Here is an 18,671-nt window from a genome sequence, read left to right on the forward strand (position 1 = left end):
AACAATACTAACGATTCTAACTCATTAATAATATAATGTGTTCTCCAGTGCAAAATGAGATGGAAAATGACAGGCTCTGAAAGTCATTTTAAACGCGCATCCAGATTTTTTTTTCTTTGCTGTCCACAGTATTTGCAGGAAGCAAAGACTCGAATAAGCAGGAAATCAATTTGGTCACAGTTGCAACTGTATAAGCCAAGCCATTGTTAAAGAAATGGAGGGTAGGACATGATAGAATTTCATTGGTTGAACTCGTTTGGCAGGCTGTAACAGAGCTTTGCTAATGAATCTCGGGGAAGAAGAGAGGAGAAGACATTTTACACAGCTGGGAGAAAGACCTGGCTGGTCGCTGGGGATTTTCCTGATTGAAAAAGCAGATCACAGTGCACTGCTGCAGAGACTGGGAATTCCAGTCAATAAGCCCCGGTTTGAGTGACGGCAGATGCTCGTGCTTGCTGGGGTGATTTAAGAAGAATTCATTGAACCACTTCCAGAAGGTTACCAGCCGACGAATTTCACATGCTGAACATGCCTGGTAATTATATTACAGAGTGTGAGGGCAATGTGTGTGTGTGCGAAACTATTCAGTCAGCGTGGAAGAGGGAACTCCAGTGTTTTATCAACGGGTTTAATGTTGCGAATTGAATATGTTCTCGCCTCTCTCCTCTGATTTTGTTACAGATAAGGTTGTTACTGTGCAATTTCCATTTATTTCTGTAAAAAAACTAAGATGAAGTGTTGAAATACAATTTTTATAATACACAAAAAATATCTGAAAGCAGACGGATAGTGTGTTTTATTTTTCTCTTTTATTTGTGCATCTACCATTACAGTACCGATAATATGGGGAGAGGTTTAGACAGTGCAATTGTCATTTTTAAGTTAGCTAAAAATAAGACTTAGCGGTAGCTGTGTGCATGATTCCCTTCAGTATATAAGTGTATGTTTTCTGAACGGAACATAATAATAATATAATGAAATAGACTGCTGCTGGAGGTACATGAGTCAGCAGAAAGAGAGGCCCTGGACATAGTTCACCGATGTAGATAAGTTGGTGATAAATACCGCATGTTAGCTCGCTGCCGTAGATAAGTCAGTGAGGACAGCCCATGGTGGCACTCCATTTGAAAATGTGGTGTTCCTGAAATGTAAGCCTGAGGCCTCTCTAGTGATCACACGAACAAACTAAGGAAAAAATAAGGGGTTCTGGATATTGGGGCCACATATAAAACAAAGGAATTATGCTCACCAGAAATACCACCAATACCGCATACCAACATAATGTATACCACTAAATGTATCTGTGTGCTGAAATAATGTATGTATACTGTAGTACTATATACCAAATCTAATCTGAATGCAAAGAGTGATTATTACTGAATTATTTTCATTTTGGCGGTAAGAAAATACCGCTAGGCCCCAAATCTATACAAAATACCCTACAGCCCACACGTATCCCCCTTATTGCCTGACCCGGTGATATTTGTGTCCAAATGAAAAGGCAACCTAATTAACAATTTCCTCATCACCAAGATCATTTAAATCTGGCAATCTACAGTATTAATGTGACAAAATAGGTGTACGCTCTGCTCATAATCCCACCTTGAGCAACACAACACTGGACAACCTTTACACACATTACTCACAAAGAACCTGCAGATATTCTTGTATCGCTAAAACCTACCACATGCACGGACAACCTTCTTCCCTCCACCATCATGAAACAGTTTTTAGGATCTGCCGTCACCTCCCTTCTACCAATATTCCCCCAAGTTATTGTCTAAGTCAAATCTGAAGGCAGTGCTTTTGGAAGGGTAATTATTGCACAAAGTCCGAAAGACTATTAGCATGTGGTGCTGTTGCTAAATGATTTATTTCAGTATTATACAAAAAAGCCATAAATATACACAGAAAATCATCACATCATAGAATCAGGCATATATTTCTCCAAACACAAATATGAACACTTTCATAGCCACATTCGGTCATAAAGCACATTAGATACAATCACAAATACATATACTTTGTATAGCGTGACTGGAGTCCACTAGGAGTCACCCCAATTATCATCTGAGTACACTTGGGCCCCTCAAAACCTCCCAGCCACAAGAGCAGAAGACTCAGCCATGGGGAAAAGTTACAGTCATTCATTAGCAGATAAACAGAACAGGGATCACACCAGAAAAACAAGATTTGTCTAGAGCTCTCAGTTTATAAGCATGTGTCACCTGGTTTTAACCCATTGTGATGTCACAAACCCAGTTTCCCTCCCAGAAACCTATCAACCATTTGCATTGGTTAGTTTGGGTAAGTTATATATAAAGAATGTATAGGTTAGTTTGGTAATTGGTTAGCCATGTCCAGTGGCTCCTCCTAGGACCACCTCTACCAACCTCTACAAAATCTCCTGCAGGACACTTAGATCCAGTAAGTTGGCCCTCTTGGAAGTCCCACAATTCTAATACAGCCGAGCAGGAGGAAGCAGTTTCAAAGTCCTAGCCCTGTTGCATTGGGATGCACTACCTCTCAGTATCAAAAATGAGGTTACCTTATTAGGTTTTAAAAAAGTGTTGAAAACCTGGTTATTCAACAAATATTAAATAACCTCTGCTAGTCCCATTACTACCCCATTGACTGATTGCAATATAGTATAAGAAAGTGATTATTTGAATGTAAATGTACCACTGTATACAAATGTTTTATTGGAACTCTTGACTGTAACTGTAACATTGTATAATAAGTGATAACATGCCTGTAATTTCGCTGTGATACCCACGGGTCTGGGAGAGTAATACATGTAATAAATAAAATAAATAAATAAACCCCTTCTCTACATTGTTGCAGGGTCACCGAAAGACCATTGGCCCATGCAACAAATGATATCCCCATGTGAAAGGTGAATTTGGATTGGGCAGAATGTGTCCTCCTAGCCATGGGACCCTACCCAGTTCTCAGACTCTTCAAGGTAATGAGAAAGAACATGGAGGTGCGGCGCATTCTCTAATGTTGCTATTCTCTGATCCCCCAAGCCTATGAGAGCGCAGCCAGTTAACAAATCATGGGCAACATTTGGATCTTCTTCTCTCCGGTTCTCTGGGAACATTTTTCTCTGTCTGGGTCACGTGTGTCGAGACCAGGAAATTAAGCCCTTTAGTCAGTAATTATGAGGATTTTAGCCTGAATTGCTGCAGTTTGCTCACTATCTCGGTAGCTGGTATTTTCCTACTTCCACTTCATCCTTGACTGAGTGTTCTGTTTCTGCTTGCCTCAAGCCATGGCGATCATGCCAGCTTGTCTGTGTAGTCAGAATCCGTCTCTCCTTTCTTGTTCGTTTCAGAGGCCTATAACTTCTCTAGAATTCTTTGCATCTTGTGGTTTTAGCTTGGGCAAAATACATGAATATAAAGTTAATAGCCTAAATACCTGGTTGTGCCGGGGATGTCCATTCTCAGATTTATTTTCATATTCCACCGAAAAAGATGAACAAATATTGTTGTTTTCCACAAAGGTAACACATGATACATGTTAATTTCACTAATTAATTGAACACCAAATGTTCATTTATCTCCAATTTAAATTCTCACATAAATATCATATTTGTATTATTACTCTGATTATTTGCAGTGTTGTTAGCAGTGGTGGCCATTGTCCCTGCTAAATACACAGGGCAAATAATCTGAGTAAGCATCCAAATATCATATTCATGTGAGAATTCAATTCAGAGGTAAATACAAATGTGGTGGTCAATTAATTAGTGAAATAAAAATGTATTGAATTTATTGCAAAAGAAATCAATGAAAAGAAAGAAACACCCACTCTCATCTAAAAAACATGTGAAAACAAAAAACATGCAAGACCAGTTCAGCACAGACAGCGCAATGATGAGCACTTTCTACAAATGACCTGGTGCATGCAACACCACAGAACGTAATTCTGAAACAACCAAAAAAGCAAATTATCTCAGGCATGGAATGACCTATTAAGCTAGAAATAGTTGCATTAATTGGGCAATAAAATAAAGTATATTGCATACAAATTTCATGATACCAAACTTCACCGTTCATGAGGAGTTACATCCCCTAGATCAATGCCACGTACAAACCCACAAACACAACTTTGTTTTATATTATAGGGCAGCGATAGCCGCCCTATAGTTAAGGTGAGTCGGAGACACATAGGAACCCCTCAAAAATCTATTGTTAATAACCTTTGATTAGATTAACGGATTTGGCCGAAATCTCGTAAGTGATTAAAAGTCTTTGGGCCCCACCAGACTGCAAAGTTTCTTAAAGATTTGTTAAAAAATAAAAAAATTATTAAGGGTCAAAAACATATTTTTTTCAAAAGTGCGGCCTATTTTCCCCCTTCATTTCCCCATAGACAAAGCACAGTCCAAACTGGTGGACGGATATGGATCAGGTCGGAAACAACTTGGCCATGAAGCATTGACTCACACCCCATGCATGGTTTCAGGTTTTTCGGTGTTGGGATTATTTTAAAATTGTCCCTACACCAAAAATTATAGTTATATCTCCCATGGGGCATTGCAGGATCATAGTTTTCAGAAATGAAATGACGGCCATCTTGTTTTTCTCACAATCCGAGAGATATTCAAGGCGATAGCCGAGGTCATGGAAAAATTAAATGCAGTAAAAAGCTATTTTCAGGTTAAAAAAAACATATACATGCCATCAGGGGAGGATGGCTAGAAAGCACTGAGTGAAATTTGGGAGTTGGAGGGGGTCCAGAAACTGAGTTTGCAACACAAAGCTTACTGTAGCCGACATCTAAAAGCAAACTGCTTCACAGAATCAGCATGTGCTCTGGGGTGAAAGGGAGGTGAGGAGGCCATCTGGGGGACTGTGGGGAGCTGGCATAGATGAGGGGGGCATTTGGTGATGGCCTGGGGGGCAGGAAAGCACTTATTTGTGGCTGTTTTTCCAATATTCACAGCTATATCTGAGGTTACAAAGGACTACAGATAGCCGCCAGTATTTTTGTATAACTATAGTGCCATCCAGGTCTCCTATTCATGCATTATCCAGGACAGACTCTGCTTAGCTTCAAAGTGAGGAAAGGCCAGCCTCCTCAGGCCATGTTGCCTGATAAATGAACCAAACCACTTAGAGGAACGGGCCAGCCCTTTTTCTTGCTTTGCAGCTAAGCAGGGTCAGGCCCATTTTGTAGCTAAGCAGGGTCAGTACCAGTTACTGCATAGATGGGTGACCAAATGCATATCTGAATTATTTACTTTTTTAAACCATGCTACTGTCAGTCCTTGAAGCTTTTGCACTCAGAGACAATGTTTTGCCTTTTTCTGAATGGTTTTCTGGTATTTGTAGTCTCCCACTCAATAATAAAAAAATAAAAAATAGGCATTTTTACAGCAACAGTGGGTTTCCCATCCCTGCAGTAACTGGGACGAAACTGTGCTTAGCTTCAAAATGAAGAATGGGTCTGCCCACTAAAACCATGTGGCCCAATATATTCCCCCACACCCCTTAGATGAACACTTAGAGAAACATGGCCTAAGGAGGCTTTAGCCTTCCTCGCTTTGAAACTAAGCAAGGTCGGTCCTGGTTACTGCATGGACGGCAGACAGTCCATGGTACTGAATACCATGTGTTTTCTCAGTTTTAAATCTCTCATGACACACAGCATCCCTATTTTTATAAAACAGAAAACATTAAGCTAATAAATCACATTTATGCTGAATACTGCTATCAGCGAGCACTGTCCTTAAGGAGTTCGAAATACAGCACTTAACCATTATGCTACAATTACGTTATTGTTTAGATTTTCACAAATTTAATACTTAGCCGTTTATCATTGAACGTATACATTTATAGGCTAAGTATGAAATTTACGCCACATGAAGTATTAAGACATTGTGGATTAGTGGATAAATGCTGCTCTTCGAACTCTGGCAAGCCAGGGTTCAATGATGTATGTTTTTTTTCATTTAACTAATTTTAAAGAAAAGCAACATAAATGGGAGGTGGCGAGGTTTGTTGCAGTGCAGTCCCGTGATTTTATTTAGCATGAGGGCATTAGATGTGGCTGCAATGACAGCCATGTCCAAACATCCCTTGTGTCAAAAGAACAGCGCCGGAATGGCTTTCACGCTGAAAAGGGCGCACCTAAATAGGGGCGCCCATGCCAAATCGGCTCGTGCCAAAAATGATGGCACTGAAAAGGGGTGTACTGCTTGGAGAACGCTACTTAGCCAAAGTGGGTGCTCCATGGCAAATAATTTAATCTCACTGCGCATTGCCTGAAAACATTGTGAATTCTCAAAGTTTTAAGTATCTCATGACACACCAAATATGCATTATTTTTTTTAAACCATGCTACTGTCAGTCCTTGAAAGTTTGGCACTCAGAGGCAATATTTCTGCCTTTTGCAGAATTGCATTCCGGTATTTGTAGTCCCACAGTTAAGATGGGGGGAATAATACCACAATTGTACACTTTTTGCCTAACATAGTTTTATAAGGATATATATATATTTAAGTGACACTATGGTATGCATACTTTTCAAGTTAGTTTTATAAAGCAGAGTATTGTTGAAAGCCAGACATGGGGGTGAGCAAAGGAAATTGTAAGAGGGCAAGTAAGTCATGAGTATTTGCCTACAATGTGCCTAGAGAGTCTGAAGCCCTGGGCACTGGGTCAGTTATTTTCCCCTGATTGTGGCTGCTTTTCAGGTCACAAGTAAAGTACACATGTAGGTCAAGAGCGTAACGTTTATTCAGAAGGCGGACACAACCCCTTGTTTTTAGTTTTTAGGTTGGCAAGCTTGCTCAAGTATTTGCCAACCAGGATTTTACTCAGGTTGTCATGCTTCCAGTGCAGACACTTACACACAAGACCACAAGTGCTTGTTTTGTATTGGGATTTTATTTTCCAAGGAATAATTTACGACAGATTGCTGGGTTTTAAAGGTGAGCACCTTTTATACTTTGCCGGCATATCTTTTGAACATTTAATTGCCCAGGTTATTTTTCTGGTGTTCAAAAAGGGTGCGCCGAAATGGGCGCTGCGGCGGATTGCCCATGCCCAATTGGCCTGCAGCAAAATGATGGCACCAAAAAAATTTGTACCGCTTGGAGAGCGCTGCTTAACAATAGTGGGTGCTCCATGGTAAATAATTTAACCTCACTGCGCAATACCTAAAAGCATTGTGAGTTCTCAAAGTTTTACGTATCTCATAATACACGGCATCCATATTATTATTTTTGAAACCCTGCTACTGTCAATCCTTGAAAGGTTGGGCCTTTTGCTGAATAGCATTATGGTATTTGTAGTCTAACAGTCAAGCAGGGGGGAATAATGAAACAATTGTATACGTTTGCGTAACATTGTTCTATAAGGATGTATAAATTTAAGTGACACTATGGTATGTGTATGTTTGAAGTTAGCTTTCTAAAGCAGAGTATTATTGAAAGCCAGACATGGGGTGAGGATGGGAAATGATGAGAGGGCACATAAGTCATGAGTATTTGCCCACAATGTGGCAAGAGAGTTTACAATCGTGGACGCTAGTTCAGTTATTTTCCCGAGTGTGGCTGCTTTTCAGGACACAGGTGGTTGAAGAGCGTAACTTTTTTTTCAGAAGGCGAATGCAGCCCCTTGTTTTTTTTTTAGGTTGGCAAGCTTGCTCAAGTGTTTGGCTACTAGGATTTTACACAGGTTGTCATGTTCCCAGTTCAGACGCTTAATCACAATACCACAAGTTTCGTATTGGGATTTCGTTTTCCAGGGAATATTTCACCATAGATTGCTGGTTTTTAAAGATGAGCACTTTTTTTTAACTTTGCCAGCCTATTTTTTTGAACATTTCCTCTCTCAGGTTATTTCTATGGTGTACATTACTTTTTTTTAAAAGTCCAATGCTATTTTGTCTTGCACATTTTCATCTAAGGAGTAGGTCTCGATTATTAATGGTAATAATGTAATTATGTATGTAAACAAGCCAAATATGCCAACCGGGACCTCCTACTCAACCAAGAACCAGAAAAAAGTGTGACGATGGAAAATCGCATGACATGCGTTGTGACCCACAGTACACACACTTCCCAAATTAAGAAAATCATAAGGAAGTATTCGAACCTAGCACAACTCAACTTACCTAAGGAACCTTTTCGGAGGTTCGCATACAAAAGGCTAAAAACATAAAGCAACATCTAGTGCATTACCTTTATCAACCAGACATAACCAGCGGTGCACCTTGGAACGGATGGTTAATGCAAGAATATCAGAACATCATTGTTAGGGAGAATTCTCATAAATGGCTGATTTCCCTTACCTTAAAGAGTCTGGATTTATAGGATTTATTTTTTCACCTTGTAAGAGTATGAGCCCACTTTTCCCACTCTTATATGTGTTTTGCTGTGTGTATATTTACTGTTTGTGTGATTTTGGGCACTGGAGCCTCACCTACTCCATGTGCACCACTTTTTATGTGTGTTACACAGCACCTTCAGTGCAGTGTTAGGCGGAAACCTGTGCAGTTCCCTCTGGGACCACTGCAAAAGATTTAGGACTACAGGTGTTTGGCGGTGAACCCACTTGGTAGCAGTCTGTACCACACAGATTCACTTGGTAGCTGTGGCTGAGCAGTCAGACTTCCCTCAAGAAGAGTTGAGCAGTATGTGGGGTATACAAAATAGGGCAATTCTTCCCAGCAAGACAAGCAAACACGCAACGAGGCTTAGTGTAAAGATATTAAGGTATTTATTTATAACGAAACATCTATGAAAAACACTATTGCACTTTCACGGCAAACAAGTCAAACACAATTACTCTACGAAGAAGAAACGATCAATCCCCCTAGCAATATTTCGACAAGTCTAGGCTCTACCGGTACCACTTATTTACAGACAGAGGTGTATACCTCAACCTAGATGGCACTCTAATATTAGTTAGGACGGGAGAGAAAAAGATAGGCAGGTTACGAAATCAACACAGTTCAATACTTCACGGGCAAAATGTACGGTAAGAAGGCAAAAACCACAATAGATCATAAAGTTCAGAGGCCAGGCCCACTCGGAGAGAGGCAAGGCGATATGTCCCAAAAAGTCTCTAGTGGAGATGCATTCAAGTCTTTGTAGCAAATTGTTATCGGCAGATTGAACCAGTTCAGAACAATAAATGAGAAAAGCTTGGAGGCGACCCAACGGAAAGGAGAGGATTAAGACACCTCACTCGAACCGATCAAAAGGGAAGCCAGGCGGACACGGTACCTTGTTGTGGAGGGCAGCTCCGGCGGGGGCAGTTGTTCCTGGTGGTGGATGCACGTCGGGTCTTTGCCAAAAGTAGAGAGGTTCTCGTTGTCGAAGAAAAGTGAAGTCCGGTGCACCACCAGGGAAGAGACCAGCCGCGGAGTGCTCCGTCACAAGGCACCACCTTTCGGTCGCGGTACAGGGGTAGTGGCTATCCGGTTGCCGAGGTGCGCTGCACGGGCAATTCGACCACTGCGTCCTGAGGCGAATAAAAAGCAAAGGGGACTGGTTGTTCGCACCAGTCAGGAGAAGAGACTCTCCGGCAGGGAGATCTCTTCTGTCGTCGGGAAGTGGTGAGTCGGCTCAGCAGGGCTCCACCGTAGGTGTCGTCGTTGCAGGTCGGCTCAGCGTTACCCTCGTTGCATTCTTAGGTCCTTTGGCGACTTCTGAAGATCCAGTCCCAAAAGCCCTGCTTTTATGCAGAAAACCCCCATTCATTCAGCCTAGCTGTCAATCAAGACATGCTAAGTGGTGAGCGGGAAGGCTCACCACTTGGGCCAATCACTCCAGAGTGCGACCGGAGTTGGCAAGGCAACTCGGTCCAGGGTGCCTAAACCCCCTCCCACACTCCTGTGGTAACCCAGACATAATGGCACCACTTTGGAGGGTCTCTGTACAGAGCCTGCCAAAAGTGGAACAAAGGGCTCAACCTTTGGTTTAGGAGTCACAGAGACGAACACAGACGCCATTATAAAAACCGAGTTTTGGCAGAAAATACCATCCGATAAACTTATTTACGATAAGTAGACCGGTGGTACGTTAGAGATTAACGAGGAAAAGTATCAATCTCCAACAATGGGATGAATCCCATAGGGTTAGGTTCGGGGTCGACCCGACAGTGCCCCCTCGAGTAACAGATCCACGAGTAATCGAATTACTCCTACTAGTACGTCCACAATAAGATGGTTTGTACTAGTTCTGTCAGTAAATTTAGGTCTAGTAAAGCCAATGGTGACTTTACATGCCCGGGGAGACAGTAGTCAGTCCCCGGGTATGGAGTCTATGGTGGAGGTCCGCTAGGACGCCCCAGTGCTACGGCACATAGGGTGCGGTGTAACACACATAGAAAAACATATGAGACCCTACGGAGTAAAAGACCCCATAGCCCATAGAACACATTGACATTCAAAGGAATTCCACACATACATGTCCAAGAGTGAGAGGAAAAGAGTCTCACTCTTGGCAGGATGGAAAAAAACAAACTCCCGAAATCCAGCAAAGCTGCTGGGGGACTCACTAGGTTAGGAAATTCAGCCTAAACAGAGAATTCTCCCTAACATGCAGTGACACAGGGTTGTAGTTGAGACTTCCCACTGACTCCATTTTTCTGGGGCTGACTACTGTCCCCCAGAAACATGTAAAGTTGCCATTAACTTTAGATAGTTACTTTAAAACCACAGGCCCAGTACACCCCATCTTACATGGAGTATTGAAAGGGTTAACTCTTATCCCTTTTTTGTCTGTGCCTCTTGGAGCCTTGTTTTGCTCCCATAACATTAAGACTTGGCTGGTGGCAGTGGTAACTACCCTAACTTTCCTACCGCGATTATCTTATATAAACGTGGTATTGTTCCCGGCTATTTTAGTAGCCTCGAACATAAACCCGCTTGACCAAATACATTTTATTTTGGTTCCGGCTGGGTTTATTTGCCATTTCTTTTTGTTAAAGTCTTTCTCGTGTTTTTCTCTGCGCGCCAAACCGGGGATGATTCCTTTGTTCGCTGTCTTTTCGCGGGCTTCTGCACAGAAGCCCTTCTTATGATATGATATGGCATTTGTAACGCGCCTATACACAGGTGTTTCAAGGCGCGACGAGGCAGGGAGGGGAGGAAACAAGGGGAGACAGACAACGATCCTACTAGGCCAGGTGTCATTCAGATCGCGCAAGTGCAGGGGTGGGGGAGGGGGAAAAGTGCAAGGGGAAGGGGAGGGGGGGAAGTGCAGTACAAGGTAAGTGGCGTAAAGTAAAAAAAAATAAATAGGGCCAGCTGGTGGGCGCCTGATAGTCTAGGTAAGCAGGATGTGAGGGAGGGATCTTCGGACCCCTGCCATGGGTTGCCTTAGTAACCCAAGTCACACTCTTGTCTGATTGGTTAAGGGGACAGGCCTTGCCAGGCCAGCCCCCCTGCTGTGTGATTGACAGCCAGGCTGTATGAATGGGGGAAAACTGCATAAAAAGCAGGTCTCTGGGACTGGAAGAGCAGAGTCACCACTGGAACGAAAGAACCAATGAGGAACTGGAAGAAGAGGACCCCTACCATGACTGAACCGCTCGGTGGAGCCCTACTGCAGGTCTGAATCTCCAAATCCGACGACAGAGAAGATCCTCCAGGAATCTTCTTCCCTTGAGCTGGTGAGACCACCAGTTCACCCAAACTGCAAGCCAGGACCCCTCCTCTGGTCGAATTCACTGTACAGAGCTACAGTGGGCCGGATAGACAGGAAGGTCGGACCCTGCTTGGGTTTTAAGGAGCGCACCTTTTATTCTTTGATTTGCTCTGCTGCTGGTTTCTTCCCTGGGTGGCGCAAGGCCCTCCAGTCTTCCTACTTCGTGTCAGTCCAACAGTCTCTTCAGGAACCATGAGCCTGCAGGAATGACCAGGAACGTCTGCCTCAGCTACAGCTCCCTCTCCGTTTTAAGGTACTGTGCAAATCCGGTTGTCCGTTCTGGTCAGACGCGGTGAAGTGTTTGAAATCTTTCTCCAATCCGAGGGCTTGTCCTTCTCTTCTCTGTGAACTAACTTTTCTACCAACCAACCTCGTCCGGAATCTGTGCCACAAACTTCACTGCGAACTACCCTGAACTGTGTGATCTTGAGCAAACTAATTTTGTCCTATTGACTTTGGACCTAAGATTTTTCTATCTGATCTCCTCACTGTAGTCTCTCTTGTTCTATTGCCCTGATTACTTACCTGTTGGTTTTGCCTAATTTCTAATAACTTTGTATTTCCCTCCCTTTTAAATTGCTGGAGTGCCATTTTGCTCCCACTTCATTTTGTGAGCTTAACTTGTCTGGAATTTAAGGGAAGTGGTGTGGTGTATTTATGATTGTGGTTTTCAACTTGCTTAGAATAGTGAAATGTTATACAACTGTTGAGTAAATAAATATATATTTGTTTACTTAGAAACCCCGAGTCAGTGTTTGCCTGAACCATACTAACTGCTACCCTTTGTGTAACTCTTGTACTGCTCACTTACCCTTGAGATAAGTCTGGCTGCTCCGCTACTGCTACCACTATAACTGTGTAGTACAGGCTTGAACCAAAGATGAAATTGTACTGTCACTTGTAGTCTTAATTGTGTGTAGAGTTCCCAAAGGGTACTGCATATAATTCTGCCTAACAATCATTCCAAAATTAGGTGCAAGAATCTTACAGCATCACTTGTAACTCACTTCTTGGAAGCCAACCACACACCAAATGAAATCTAATGGTGGGAAATAGAGAAAATAAAAGGAGGACCAGATATACCCCAAAGCCTTCTGGAAAAAGAAGCAAGGTAGATCCACAGGTTAAATACTTATAATCATGGACTCAATGAATTTTTACAACTTGTTAGCTTTTGACTTAGACTTGGCAATCACCAAATAAATAGACCCACCTCAGCAAAACTGTGATCACTGGACAACTCCAGCACCCCTCTTTGCCATAAAGGCACAGGATCAAAATAGTAATGTCTACCAACTATCTGAATACCAGTTCAATGACCCGCAATATGGGAATACACTGATCAAAGACACTGGTATGCTATACAAGTGGGCATCATGATAGCTGAACAAATAGGCCGGGCACGCCACATCACAATAATCATGACTACCACACCAAATAGGAACATGTAAATATAAGTACTGGCTGCCATGACAACAGTGCAGTCACTGCACGCGAGCATGCGCATACCTCAGTAAACTGCTGCAGTTTTTTGGTTTCTTATTCGGTAGCCCACCTAGAGCCAAACACACAAACACACAAACACATTAGACATGAGGACCACATTTTAGCAACATACCTTACTGCTGCTCCAATACACACGTATGATGCAGTTCGTGGCAAGTCTGCAGCCTCGGCTCAAGCCGGTGCAGACTTTAGATTGTGGCACACCATTAGAATAGTTGTCATAGATACGAGACACAACAGGTTCAGTAAGCATGCACAAGATAAGCTACAGACGTACCTACCTTGACAGCGAGGCATATACAGTACGCGTGCCACCATTTCCTCATTTGTTAACCAACCAGAACGGCAGACACAACCATCCCCGAGACCCACAAGTAAGGTGAATGCCGCCGAGCATAATAGACTTATTAAGGGCACCCTTGCTGGCTACACTTTTACCGACCATTAGTTTTCAGCTGATCGCGGCAGGCTCACAACGGGCACACTTTAAGTGTATGCCGCACACAGACATACATTATCAACTGCAGAAGGCTTCAGGGCCTCCGAGAGCAATTTAGTGATGCACTAAATAGAGATAACACCCATTAACAATATGACACATTTAAGCAAGCTACTCTATATACCACATACATCATTTTTGTAAATTGCCTTTAACTGTGCAATCATGACAGCCCGGCATTCCTCTCCTTTCTTTAGGACAGAGGGACCCATATGCAGACAAGACAAAGGGGGCGCAAGTCACAACGAAAAAGCAATATATCAGTATGCAGTCCGTGATCAAGCACAGGTAATATAAGGGAGTTTTGACAATGAATAAAGCTTCTTAGTTATACAAAAATGCTCTCCACCTTATTTCAAAACTTAAAAGCAGCAACACTACTAATCTGGCAACACTATGAATCCAACAAGTTCCTCCCTTTGTCCACACAGGTCCTCATAAGAATACATACTGGACTCAACATAAGATCCCATGAGGCTCGAACCAGCGAGTTGAGCAAACACACCGATAGGACTCCTACAGCATAATCTTTTCAAAAAAAGTCCCTCACTATCAATTCCACAACAGGACCACCCAAACCAGATGTGCTGCTCCTTATGATATTTCGGAATCAAAAATTGGAATTAAGCCCAGGTAGGTAAGAGTACCACTGGCGGCCCAAGTCTTTTTCCAATTCATTTTGTTTGTATACATGCACTTGAGATTCCAAAGGCTCTTTGTGGAGTACACACCACTCATACACTATATGTGTTTCTCACAAAGGGTCCCCGTCATGGAGCCTTGATGAAGGCGGCAATTGAGCAACCTGACGCCGCCGAAACATGAATCCAAAGGGAAGTATTAAAACTTAATTAATTCCCAATTTTGAGATCTAGTTTTACTTTTCCATGCTATTGGCTATTAGAATATTAAATATCACAATATTCGTCGAATTGAGACCCTGACACAACATTTACTTCTTAACGGGTACTAGTCAGACACTGACCTTTCCAGTGTTAATAAGAAACATAGGACACAAAAACAATTTGATTTATTATATCTGAACTTTATGAATTACTCATTAACTTTTTGCTTTAACCAATTTTGACGTTCAACTTTAATTATACTTTATACTTCATGGTATAAAATTATGATGAAACTCTAGACTTCATCTCTCTAATTGCTTGTTCCACAAAATGTTTTTCTCTTTTCATTTATTTATTTTCATACTGCCCTTTTAAAAGAAATTGCTTCATTGTTAGAATATTGTATTCTTGAAGGTTAGTGGAGCCGTCATTGAGCACCACATATGTAATTATTGTTCCATTTACACTAAGTAAGACAATTGACTTTTCCTGATTCAGGATTCATTTTTTTCATGTCATTACAACAATTACCATGCAACTGTGATTTGGTGTCTTTCATGTCAGTGTAATAATCACCATGTAACTGTGATCATATTCATGTGTTTTTCAATTTAAATCACTGTTTGTGAAATAATACACAATAATCGATGAATGTCACTGTTCTCTTAGTCTATTTCATTCTTTGATCTATTCATAAATTGTTCAAAGTGGTTGTTACCCATGGAACCCATTCGATGATCTTCAGTTAAAGAGACTTGATTTTATGACTAATCAATAGCCAAATTAGAGGTCTATTGTGTGAATTTTCTTTTCCGTTTTTGGAGAACCAAACAGAGATACAACTCCTAGTTGACATGGAATAACAAAACCCTTGAAATTCAAGGAAAAAAACATAGGTTGCAGGGATGTTAAGGTGAGCAATACATTGTAACAAAACCTTTGAAATTTAAGGAAACATCTTTAGTTGTAGGGAAGTTAAGATGAGCAATACATTGTAACAAAACCCTTGATATTCAAGGAAAAAACTTTAGTTTCAGGGATGTTAAGGTGAGAACTTAATGTAACATAACCTCTGATATTCAACTAAAGCCACATTAACTTTGCACCCCCTGTTGCGCAGCCTATGATCACATTATGGCATCACAGATCACATCACTGATAACATTACTAATTACATGTTGGTTGCGAATACTGATGACATTACACATCACATCACTGATGCCATCACTTGGGTTTGGTCTGAACAGTTGTCTAAGGGAATATCATTTTTTTACACTTGCGATACATCTTGATTGCAGTGATGGGCCTAAGAGCAAGACACTTCTATCATTTTTCTGTCTTCATGTCGAGAGTCATATGGGGGACATGAGGGTTAGATTTGGCCCTTAAAGGTTTATGTTCGAGGCTACTACCACCAATAACATAAGGTCTAACCAAGAAAAAAATCAGTGATCCAGTAAAAGACAAATAGAAATAAAAGCTCAATGTGCAGATAAATGAAATAAGCTATTTGCATAATTTGTGATTATATTGTGGATAAACAACCACTTTCCACTTCTCTTATCATATATAGGCAAAGAGAAGACAACTAGAGAAAAGGGACTGAGAAAAGTAACAAATAAGAACTGTTTTCATTCCTAGATTGACAGAAGTCTGCAGTTATATTGCAGTTGCCACTAGTTCCATATTGGGACGTGGAGGGGGAAATGGCCCTGATCAAGTTCTGACTGATTTTCTTAAAATGAAAACATATTGTGAGAACATATGAATGACGCACACCAACATCCTCTTTGTCGTTCCCTGTCCAGGCCTATGGACTCCACATATGGTCACTATTCTCTCTACTTTTTCCTCCTCTGCCAGTAATGGTGGCACTCAGTGGGAGTTCCTCCTGGCCCCCTTATGCTCCTCCAGGGCCATCATGAATGTCTATCTGGCTGGCACCCTATTGGTCTAGGGCCATCAGCCTGATATCCTCCATTTCAATTGATGCTTCCCGTGTCTTATCAACTGTTTCCTTCTCCTGCTACTCCTACCTACACCTCTCTGGCTTCTCCGCCACCTTCCTCTTATGCCACCTGTAGTGCACCATCTTCATCTTCTGTGGCTGATCTGCCTCTTCCTTCCTCTGTCACCTCTCTGCACCCTCTTCTTCCTCTCTGACTACTCAGCCATCTCCTTCCTCCTCCTCTGCCCACTCTCGGTCACCTCTAACACCTCTGCAGGGCATACCTCAATCTTGTACCCCTCCATGGAGGTCTTTCAAATCTGCAAATCTGTTCCACGTTGCTACACTTTACTCTTGCTCTCCTGTCAAACAGTCCTTTGACATCTGCTAGCTGCTCAAAGAACTTGATCTAGATGTGCTCCGTCTCACTGAGACATGGTTCATGGCCAGCTCTGTCACAGGTTTTGACACTCTCCTCCCTGATGGCTACAAGATGCTCTCCAAACATAGAACCAACCATCCAGGAGGTGGAGTAGACCTGATATTCCCAGAGTGGACCCCTGCTTCTGTCATTCCTACACAGGCCTACTCCTCCTTTGAATGCCTGGTCTGCAGGCTCTCTATCTCTCCTGGTCTCTCTCTTACTGTGGCCACTATCTACAGACCACCAGGCCAGGTCACCCTCTTCATCTCTGAGTGGCCAGACATCTCTTCCTCCCTCCTTGCCTCTACCTCTTAACTTCTTCTCCTTGGAGACCTCAGCATCCACTTGGGTGCCTTTAGCCCCTCCTCTGGGCTGTTTTGCAATCTCTGTGACTCTCTCTCTCTCTCTCTCTCTATTCTTCCCACTGGCCTGACACACTGTGCCGGGCACTCCCTGGATGTTATTATCTCATCAGACATCCCCCTCTCCAACCCTCTAACCACTCCTCTCTCTTGGACTGACCACTTTCTTCTCTCCTCTCATCTGTCACTCTCTGTCACGCAGGCAAAGCTGACCCCAACACTGCCACCCACCTTCTCGGTCAACCAGACCATGAAGCGTGTGTCAGTGGAGGCTTTCACTGCTACTTTCTCTTCTCCTCTGACACAGCCCTCTTCAACCTGCATCTCTCAATCTCTAACACTGTTGATGTCCTTGCCCCTGTCATGTGGATCTGTCTGAAGCCCACATCCAAGTGCAATTCATGGTATGATTCCGACCTCGCAACCCTTAAACTCAAGTGTAGGGTGGCCAAGAGGAAGTTGTGGGCATCAGGCTCATCCTCTGACAAACTGGCCTGCTGCCAGCTCCAAAGGTAATATAGACTCTCTGTCCTGTCCAAGAGCTTACATCCAAGCCTGTAACTCGGCCAAACGTTTCAGAATCTGCAAGGAGCTGGCCTATCCTACTGCAGTCTCCACCTCTCCTGTTCTCTCCCAGACCCTTTACATGGCACTGGCTTCTCACCTCATAACTAAAACTCAAGTCATCCTGTCCACTCCCTCCTCCCCCTCTAACACTCCTTTCTCCTCCTTCCCCGTGTTCACTCCCGCCGATGTGTGTAGACAAGTCCGATCTTTGAAAGTCTTGTCAAAGCAGGTGCTCCCCTGCTCCTCCAGAAACATCAAGGACCACATCTACACCCTCGCCCGAGCCTTGGCAGATTTCGGCAATCACTCTTTTGCCACTGGAACCTTCCCTCCCCCCTAAAGCATTTCCTTGTGCTTGCTCGCCTCCTCAAGAAGCCCTCTGCCAATCCTTGCTCTCCGGCAAACTACTGCACGATATCTATCACTCCTTTCCTGCAAACTCCTGGAAAATTGGCCATGTCCCAGCTTACTCTCCATACTGAAGCTGTTGGTTGTCTCAATGACCACCAGACTGGCTTTGGAGGAGCCCGAAGCACGGACTTGCTTTCTAATCTTGACTCTAACCTTCCTTCTGTCCTCATTCTCCTTGATCTATCCTCTGCTTTCAAAATAGTCAACCATGCCATCCTGATAAATAATCTCTATGACAACCTGGCCATCACGGCTCAGGGCCTTTTCCTTTTGCACCTTGCTCTTGAATTGCACACAGTCACAGTTGGTGGAAGAACCTCCTCTCTGTCAACCGTGATGTTTTGTCTGAAAATGTTAGGATAAACCTGTGATAATACCCAATCAAGTCCAAGATCTCTTTTGGTCTTGGGTATGGGTGCATATAAAATGGTTTTCACC

Source organism: Ambystoma mexicanum, chromosome 3q (assembly GCF_040938575.1).
Source record: "Ambystoma mexicanum isolate Mex_15411 chromosome 3q, UKY_AmexF1_1, whole genome shotgun sequence".
Classification (NCBI taxonomy): domain Eukaryota; kingdom Metazoa; phylum Chordata; class Amphibia; order Caudata; family Ambystomatidae; genus Ambystoma; species Ambystoma mexicanum.